General features: G+C 38.7%; 1 non-coding gene across 1 annotated transcript; it reads right to left on the minus strand.

Annotated features, from left to right (window-relative positions):
* Positions 1-7,632: 7,632 nt before the first annotated feature.
* On the minus strand, positions 7,633-7,736 carry LOC148574442 (small nucleolar RNA R71). The gene has a single exon (XR_015906118.1). It is a non-coding gene; the product is annotated as a small nucleolar RNA R71 (small nucleolar RNA).
* Between the last annotated feature and the right edge of the window lie 976 nt (positions 7,737-8,712).

An 8,712-nucleotide genomic window follows, 5' to 3' on the forward strand; every position in this document is an offset into this window, starting at 1 on the left:
TTCCCGTCCTCTCAATGAAAATGTTCCAAATGTGCTGTCACCATACGGCTAATCATCTGTCGGTTCTCGATCATGTCGGAATAGGATCCATTGATCCTTTTGCGTCTGTCACTACGCCCAACACTCGCGAGTTTGAAACTTGTCACAGTCATCCCTTCCCAGATCCTACTCAGAATATCACAGACAAGGTTTAGATGTTTCGGATCTCAGGAATGGCCGCCAATAATTCTAGCCTATACCACGAAGGTTCCAATCTTAGATTAGAAACCCAAGAGATACACATTCAAGCTTGATTGCATGTAGAACGGAGGTGATTGTCAGGCACGCGTTCATAGGTGAGAATGATGATGATTGTCACGGATCAAATCCATCAGGTTGAAGTGCGAATGAATATCTTAGAATAGAAGCAAGCGTGATAGAATAGAAAATAGTAGTAATTGCATTAATTCATGAAGAACAGTAGAGCTCCTCACCCCCAACAATGGGGTTTAGAGACTCATGCCGTAGAAGATACAATATGAAATGTGTAAAGTATCATGAGGTACAAGATGAATCACTAAAAGTAGTTTTTATAGTAAACTAGTGACCTAGGGTTACAGAAAATGAGTAAGCTAGGGTGTTTAGCGTAAAAATCCACTTTCGGGGCCCACTTGGTATGTCCTTGGGCTGAGGATTGAAGCTTTCATGTGTAGAGACTTTTCTTGGAGTTAAACGCCAACGTTTGTGCCAGTTTGGGCGTTTAACTCCAGCTTTTATGGCAGTTCTGGCGTTAAACGCCAGAATTCTTAAGCTGACTTGAAACGCCAATTTGGACCATTAAATCTTGAGCAAAGTATGAACTATTATATATTTCTGGAAAGCCCAGGATGTCTACTTTCCAACGCAATTGAGAGCGTGCCAATTGGGATTCTGTAGCTCGAGAAAATCCACTTCGAGTGCAGGGAGGTCAGAATCCAACAGCATATGCAGTCCTTTTCAGCCTCTGAATCAGATTTTTGCTCAGATCCCTCAATTTCAGCCAGAAAATACCTGAAATCATAGAAAAACACACAAACTCATAGTAAAGTCCAGAAAAGTGAATTTTAAATAAAAACTAATAAAAATATAATAAAAACTAACTAAAATATACTAAAAACATACTAAAAATAGTGCCAAAAAGCGTATAAATTATCTGCTCATTACAACACCAAACTTAAATTGTTGCTTGTCCCCAAGCAACTAAAAATCAAATAGGATAAAAAGAAGAGAGTATACAATGAATTCCAAAAATATCTATGAAGATCAGTATTAATTAGATGAGCGGGGCTTTTAGCTTTTTGCCTCTGAACAGTTTTGGCATCTCACTTTATCCTTTGAAGTTCAGAATGATTGGCTTCTATAGGAACTCAGAATCCAGATAGTGTTATTGATTCTCCTAGTTAAGTATGTTGATTCTTGAACACAACTACTTTATGAGTCTTGGCCGTGACCCTAAGTATTTTGTTTTCCAGTATTACCACCGGATACATAAATGCCACAGACACATAACTGGGTGAACCTTTTCAGATTATGACTCAGCTTTGCTAGAGTCCCCAATTAGAGGTGTCCAGAGCTCTTAAGCACACTCTTTTTGCTTTGGACCACGACTTTAACCGCTCAGTCTCAAGTTTTCACTTGACACCTTCACGCCACAAGCACATGGTTAGGGAATGCTTGGTTTAGCCGCTTAGGCCAGGATTTCATTCCTGAGGGCCCTCCTATCCACTGATGCTCAAAGCCTTGGATCCTTTTTATTACCCTTGCCTTTTGGTTTAAAGGGCTACTGGCTTCTTCTGCTTGCTTTTTCTTTCTTTCTCTCTCTTTTTTTTTCCGCATATCATCCTCTCTTTTTTTTTCTATTCACTGCTTTTTCTTGCTTCAAGAATCAATTTTTTTGATTTTTCAAATTATCAATAACATTTCTCCTTTTCCATCATTCTTTCAAGAGCCAACAATTTTAACATTCATAAACAACAAATTCAAACATATGCACTGTTCAAGCATTCATTCAGAAAACAAGAGTATTGCCACCACATCAAAATAATTAAACTGTTTTAAAATTTGAAATTCATGTACTTCTTTTTCTTTTTCAATTAAAAACACTTTTTAATTAAGAAAGGTGATGGATTCATAGGACATTCATAGCTTTAAGACATAAACTTTAAATTTTATTAATCATGGAATGACAATAAGACTCAAAAATAAATATAAGAGCCTTCTAATAATAGAAGACGAAAAATAAAAAAAACAAAAAAAATAAATGACTCTTAAAATAGACTCTTAATAATAAAGGTTATCACAGAGTTAGGACTCAACAACCTTGATTTTGAGAAGTGGATGCTCCCTCAATCTGTGGGGTGCTTGGTCCTTCAAGGGAGAGCTTCTGGCGCTTCAGCTTCTGTAGCTCACACCCCTGCTTCTCCTGTTTCTTCAGCAGTTTGTAGAGCATGCAGTTTTGATTCTGCTGTTCTTCCTTAAGTTGTTCCATAGCTTCTTGCAGCTTGGTAGCAGATGCTTCTAGGCGGGTCCAGTAGTCAATTTAAGGAATTTCTGGGAGGAACTCCTGTGCCCTCCTTTTTATGGAGTTGTCTTGCACTTGTCCTTCTATTGAATTCTTGGTGATTGGGTGTTCGATTGGGATGAATTCATCTACTCCCATCCTCACCCAGCATCTTTACATAGCAGAGAAATTAAGCTTCGGTAGGCCAGTTTGGCTTCAGTGGAGTTCTTGTTTGCAATTGTGTAAATCTCACAAGAAATCAGATGATGAATCTCCACTTCTTTTCCAAGCATAATACAATGAATCATCACTGCTCTTTTGACAGTGACCTCAGAGTGGTTACTAGTGGGCAATATAGAACGCCCAATGAAGTCCAACCAGCCTCTTGCAACTGGTTTGAGATCTCCCCTCTTGAGTTGGTTTGGGACACCTTTTGAATTGGTTATCCACTTAGTTCCAGGGAGGAATATGTCCTCTAGAACCTGATCCAACCCCTTATCTACTCTCACCATTCTCCTATTAAAGGATTCTGGATCATCTTGTAGTTGAGGCAATTTGAAGACCTCTCTTATTTTGTCCAGATGGAAGTAAATAAGCCTCCCTCTGACCATGGTTCGGTAGGTATGAAAGGCGGTTCCAGTTATTCTCTGCTTATCTGTTAGCCACAGATTTGAGTAGAATTCCTGAACCATGTTTCTTCCAACCTTTGTTTCAGAATTAGCTAGAATTTCCCATCCTCTGTTTCGAATATGCTCTTGGATCACTGGATATTCATCTTCTTTTAGATTGAATTTAACTTCTGGGATCACTGATCTCAGACCATTATTTTGTGGTAATGGTCTGCATGTTCTTTGGTTAGGAGCCTCTCTTGATTCCAAAGACTCTTTGGAGTATTCTCTTTCTTGCCTCTTGATTTGGTTTATTTTCCCTTAGGTGCCATGATCTTGATGAGTCTTAGCTCAGTGATCACGGAAAAACACACCAAACTTAGAGGTTTGCTTGCCCTCAAGCAAAAGAAAGGAAAGAGGAGAGAGAGGAGAAGAGGCAAATTCGAATGATGGAGAGGAGGGGATGGCCGAATGTATATTTATAGGAGGAGGGAAGGGATTTCGAAAAATTTGAAAGAGATATGATATAGAGATATGATTGATGGAAGAAAATAAAATCATGATATGAACAAGATGAGATTTTTATAATTGAAAAAGATATAAAGATGTTAAATCTTAAAATTTGGTTATGCATCTAAGAATTAAGAGATGATATGATGAGTTGAAAAAGATTTGGAAAGAAATTAAGAAGATAATTGAGTTTTTGAAGAAGATTTGGGAAGGATTTAAAAGAAAATTGAAAAGAGATTTAGAAAATTTTTGAATTTTTGAAAATTGAGGGTGAATGATGAAGGTTTGAAACATGTTTATGCAGAAAAGTATGAGTCAAAACATGAAAATTTGAAAAAATTTGAAGTTGGAAACAAAATATCCTCCCCCTGCCTTTCTGGCATTAAACGCCCAGAATGGTATCCATTATGGCGTTTAACGCCCAATTTTTGAAAATTTTGAAAAATCCTTTATGAACCTCCTATAGAATCCTGCATGGCCTAGAAAGCTTCTGATTGCCTTAACATTAGCAGGTGTTGGTAATTTTTCAATTATCTCTACGTTGGCTTGATCCACCTCTATTCCCTTGCTTGAAATTTTGTGCCCAAGGACAATTTCTTCAGTCACCATAAAGTGACATTTTTCCCAGTTTAAGACCAGGTTAGTCTCTTGGCACCTTTTCAGGACAAGTGCTAGATGATCAAGACAGGAGTTGAATGAGTCTCCAAATACTGAGAAGTCATCGATGAAGACTTCCAGGAACTTCTCTACCATATCAGAGAAGATAGAGAGCATGCACCTCTGAAAGGTTGCAGGTGCATTGCACAGACCAAAAGGCATTCTTCTGTAAGCAAATACTCTGGATGGACATGTGAATGCTGTTTTCTCTTGGTCTTGAGGATCCACTGCAATTTGGTTGTTGATGCCAAGGCATCTTAGGCTAGTTTCACTAGCATTTTTCTGTTAGTTTTAGTTGTTTTATGCATTTTCTTGAGCTTAAAGTAACCAAGAATGGTTAAATGAATAACAAAGCAATGAACCATCCAAACAGTATGATTTTGATGCAAATTCCATGAGTTTTTAGTTATATTACTTGAATGCTATGAATGGAAGATTTCTCATGAAATTTTGCAAGACTTTGATGCAATTGTTTGGATGATTTCAGGGAAGAAGAGGCTAGGCAAGGAAGCAAAAAAATCAATAAAGGAAGCTTGAATATCACATATGGAGTTTAAGTTCCAGTTTAAGCTTAAACTGGAACTTAAACTACCAAGCCATATAATGCTGGAAATGGCGTTTAAGTTCCTGTTTAAGCCTAAACTGGAGCTTAAACGCCAGAATCATGAAGGCTAAGAAATGCTGGAACTGGCGTTTAACCTCCAGCTTAACCTTAAACTGGAAGTTAAACGCCAGAATGAAAATCTCACCAGGAAGCATTTCCACGTTTAACCTCCAGTTTAACCTTAAACTGGAGGTTAAACGCCAGAAGTAAGAAAGGCACCAGGAGCATTTCCACGTTTAAGCTCCAGTTTAACCTTAAACTGGAGCTTAAACGTGTTCGACTATTTTTCTCCTCCAGGGTTGCTTTCTCATTTCCACGTTTAAGCTTCAGTTTAACCTTAAACTGAAGCTTAAACGTGTTCGACTATTTTCCTCCTCCAGGGTTGCTTTCTCATTTCCACGTTTAAGCTTCAGTTTAACCTTAAACTGAAGCTTAAACGTGTTCGACCCAATTGCTCCTCCAGGGTTGCTTTCTTCATTTCCACGTTTAAGCTTCAGTTTAACCTTAAACTGAAGCTTAAACGTGTTCGACATTTCACACTCCTGGGTTGCTTTCTTCCATTTCCACGTTTAAGTTTCAGTTTAACATTAAACTGAAACTTAAACTTCAACTTAAACGCCACTTTTTGAAAGGGGTTTCTGGGCCAAATATATTGAAGTTTAAGTTAGCATTTGAGCACAAACATTAACTTAAACGTATTATGGTATGAAACCCAATTGAATATCATGGTTTATGGGATTGGACCTGAAGAATTGATGAGTCTGGAGCTTCAATTTGTTGAGTCTTGTGTCATTACTTGTTTATCACTAAGTTTGCTCAATGAATGTTACAGAATTGGATCACAGCCTCATCAGGATTATGGACCATAAACCCAAAGCAAAAGGAAATCAGGGAAAGGCCTCAAAGCCCAAGAAACACAACAGAAGCTCAATTTAGAAAGTGTATAAATAGGATAGAATTTAAGTTAGTTAGGACTTTTACTTTTACACGGAGAACTTTGGATCATTTTCTTTTAGTTTTGTAATTGAATTCAGAGCTATGACTCACTAAACCCCTTTCATTGGGTTAGGGAGCTCTATTGTAATTCAATGAATCAATAATAGTTTTATCTTCTTCTTCAATCTTTTTTCTTGAATTTTGTTAGAAAGCTTCTCGATCTAATTCCATTGGGTAGTTGTCTTGGGAAAGAAACTACCCATAATTGGAATCCTTCGGAACCTTGGGAAAGGAATGGAGGATTCATGCTAGAGAAGCTTTCTCACAGTGAATTGGATTGGGGTTTGGATGGATATTGTGACATGTAATCCTACCAAATTGTGGTTCATGAAACTGTGTGGTATAATCAGTGATCGAGCATCATCTCTTCTTATGAACATTTAAACCAAGGGATTGGGAATTTGTTTGTTTTTAGAGAGAATTGGTGAGCCAAGGGATTGGGATCCAATCATATAAGATTGCCAAGCAAAATTCAATGAATGCATTGGTTGAGGAAGGGATAAAAGTTGTTTTGATTCGGAGATCTCAATATCTCCTAACACCCAATGAACTCCCCATTCCTGATTTACCACTTTCTCTTTACATTCTGCAATTAAATTCATGCAATCACCCCCATCCCTTTTAATTTCAGCAATTTAGCTTCTCGCTCTTTAATTCATGCAATTTTACATTCCGCAATTCTCATCTAAATCTTGATTCCGCTCAACTAGAACATACTTCTAATCCGAATTGCTCACTCAACCAATCCTTGTGGGATTCGACCTCACTCTATTGTGAGTTTTTACTTGACGATAACCGGTGCACTTGCCGGAAGGAATTTTGCCGATTGTGCAATTTCCTAAATCGTAGCATATCAAGTTTATGCAACATCAAGTTTATGGCGCCGTTGCCGGGGATTGGTTTTCGATTGACAATTCTCAAATTGGAAGTTAACTAGATTGAGCATTTTTTTTGTTTTGATAATTTAGTTCAAGTTACTTGTTGAATTTTAACTTCTGCACTCTGTTACTTGTTTTCTTTCTTTATGCCTTTAAATTCAAGCAACTAAATCACTGACTCACTAACTATTTGAATTAATTCCTCAACTGCTCTAACCATACTCTTCCATTAACCAAGAGTATTTCACTTGTTTGGTGCCTGTGCTGTGTTCTTGTATGACAGGTAGGAGAGGAGAGACATCAACTCCTCCATATACCGAACCAGAGAGGACCCTTCATAGACTTAGAAGGGAAGCAAGAGGGAAGAGAATACTGAGAGAAGAGGAATCTGAAGGAGAATCTGAGGACAATTTTGAGGAAGCTTTAGATCTCAACATGGATAGAGAAGTTCACAACCATGAGAGGGCTGATGGAAACAATGTCATCCCTGAGAGGAGGGTTCTTGGTTCATACATAAACCCAACCTCTGGGAATTGTGGTAGCAGCATTCAGAAACCACCCATTCAGGCCAACAATTTTGAACTCAAACCACAGCTAATATCACTTGTGGAGGATCATTGTTCATTTGGTGGGAGTGCTAATGAAGATCCAAACCAACATCTCACAAAATTCCTGAGAATTTGCGACACTGTGAAGTCCAATGGAGTCCAGGAAGATACCTATAAACTGCTCTTGTTCCCATTTTCACTTAGGGACAAGGCAGCTAAGTGGCTGGAATCATTCCCAAGGGGGAGCCTAACAACCTGGGATGAGGTGGAAAGTAAGTTTCTGGCACGTTTCTACCCCCCACAAAAGGTCAATAGGCTTCGATCTGAGGTTCAGACTTTTAGACAACAAGATGGTGAAACTCTCTACGAGGCATGGGAGAGATTCAAGGATTTGACAAGGAAATGCCCACCAGACATGTTCCATGACTGGGTGCAACTGCATATTTTCTATGATGGACTTTCTTATGAATCAAGGAAGGCTGTAGACCATTCATCAGGAGGTTCATTGAACAGGAAAAAGACTGTGGAAGAAGCCATTGAAGTGATTGAGACAGTGGCTGAGAATGAGTACTACTATGCTTCAGAGAGACACAACACTAAGGGAGTCATGGAGCTGAACCATGTTGATACAATTTTAGCCCAAAACAAGGTGTTTGCCAAGCAACTAGCAGAGCTCACCAGGAAATTAGAAACAAAGCAAGTGGCTGCAATACACACACAAGATCAAGAGGAAGTAAGCATTGAAGGAGGTGATTGGGAAGAGGCCAACTATGTGGGATACCAACAAAGGCAATCATATGATCCACATTCCAACACTTACAACCCAGGATGGAAAAACCACCCAAACTTTGGGTGGGGGAAACAACAAACCCAACCACAAAACCACAAACCTTACAACCACAACCAACATAACAATTCCACATACCAAAAATCTAACCAAAGATCATACCAAACCACACAAAACACTTACTCTCAACCACCATATCATGACCAAAATAATCAACCTGCCCAACCTAATCCGAACCAACAATTTCAAGATCAATTAAACAGGATAGAAGGAATGCTTGCAACCATGAGTCAGGACATAAGTGAGTTGAAAAGCTTTAGGGATGATGTGAGATCTACCTTAAGGAACCATGGTGAAAAACTCAAGAGGATGGAGTCTCAAGTAGGAGAGCTATCTCAACAGGCCCCCAAGTCAACTGCAGTGTTCCCTAGTGACACAGAAAAGAATCCTAAAGGGGAACAAAAGAGAGTGAGATGGGAAGAATGCAAGACCATCACCATATTGAAGGAAGTCTCAGAAGAAGAAGGAATCAGACCCTCAGAACAGGAGCCAGAAATCTTGAAGGAAGGTGTGGAAGAAGCTAAGCAGGAAAGTGAAACTGAGCAA

The sequence above is a fragment of the Arachis ipaensis genome, chromosome B2 (assembly GCF_059453495.1).
Source record: "Arachis ipaensis isolate K30076 ecotype BB chromosome B2, ASM5945349v1, whole genome shotgun sequence".
NCBI classification, from domain to species: Eukaryota; Viridiplantae; Streptophyta; class Magnoliopsida; order Fabales; family Fabaceae; genus Arachis; species Arachis ipaensis.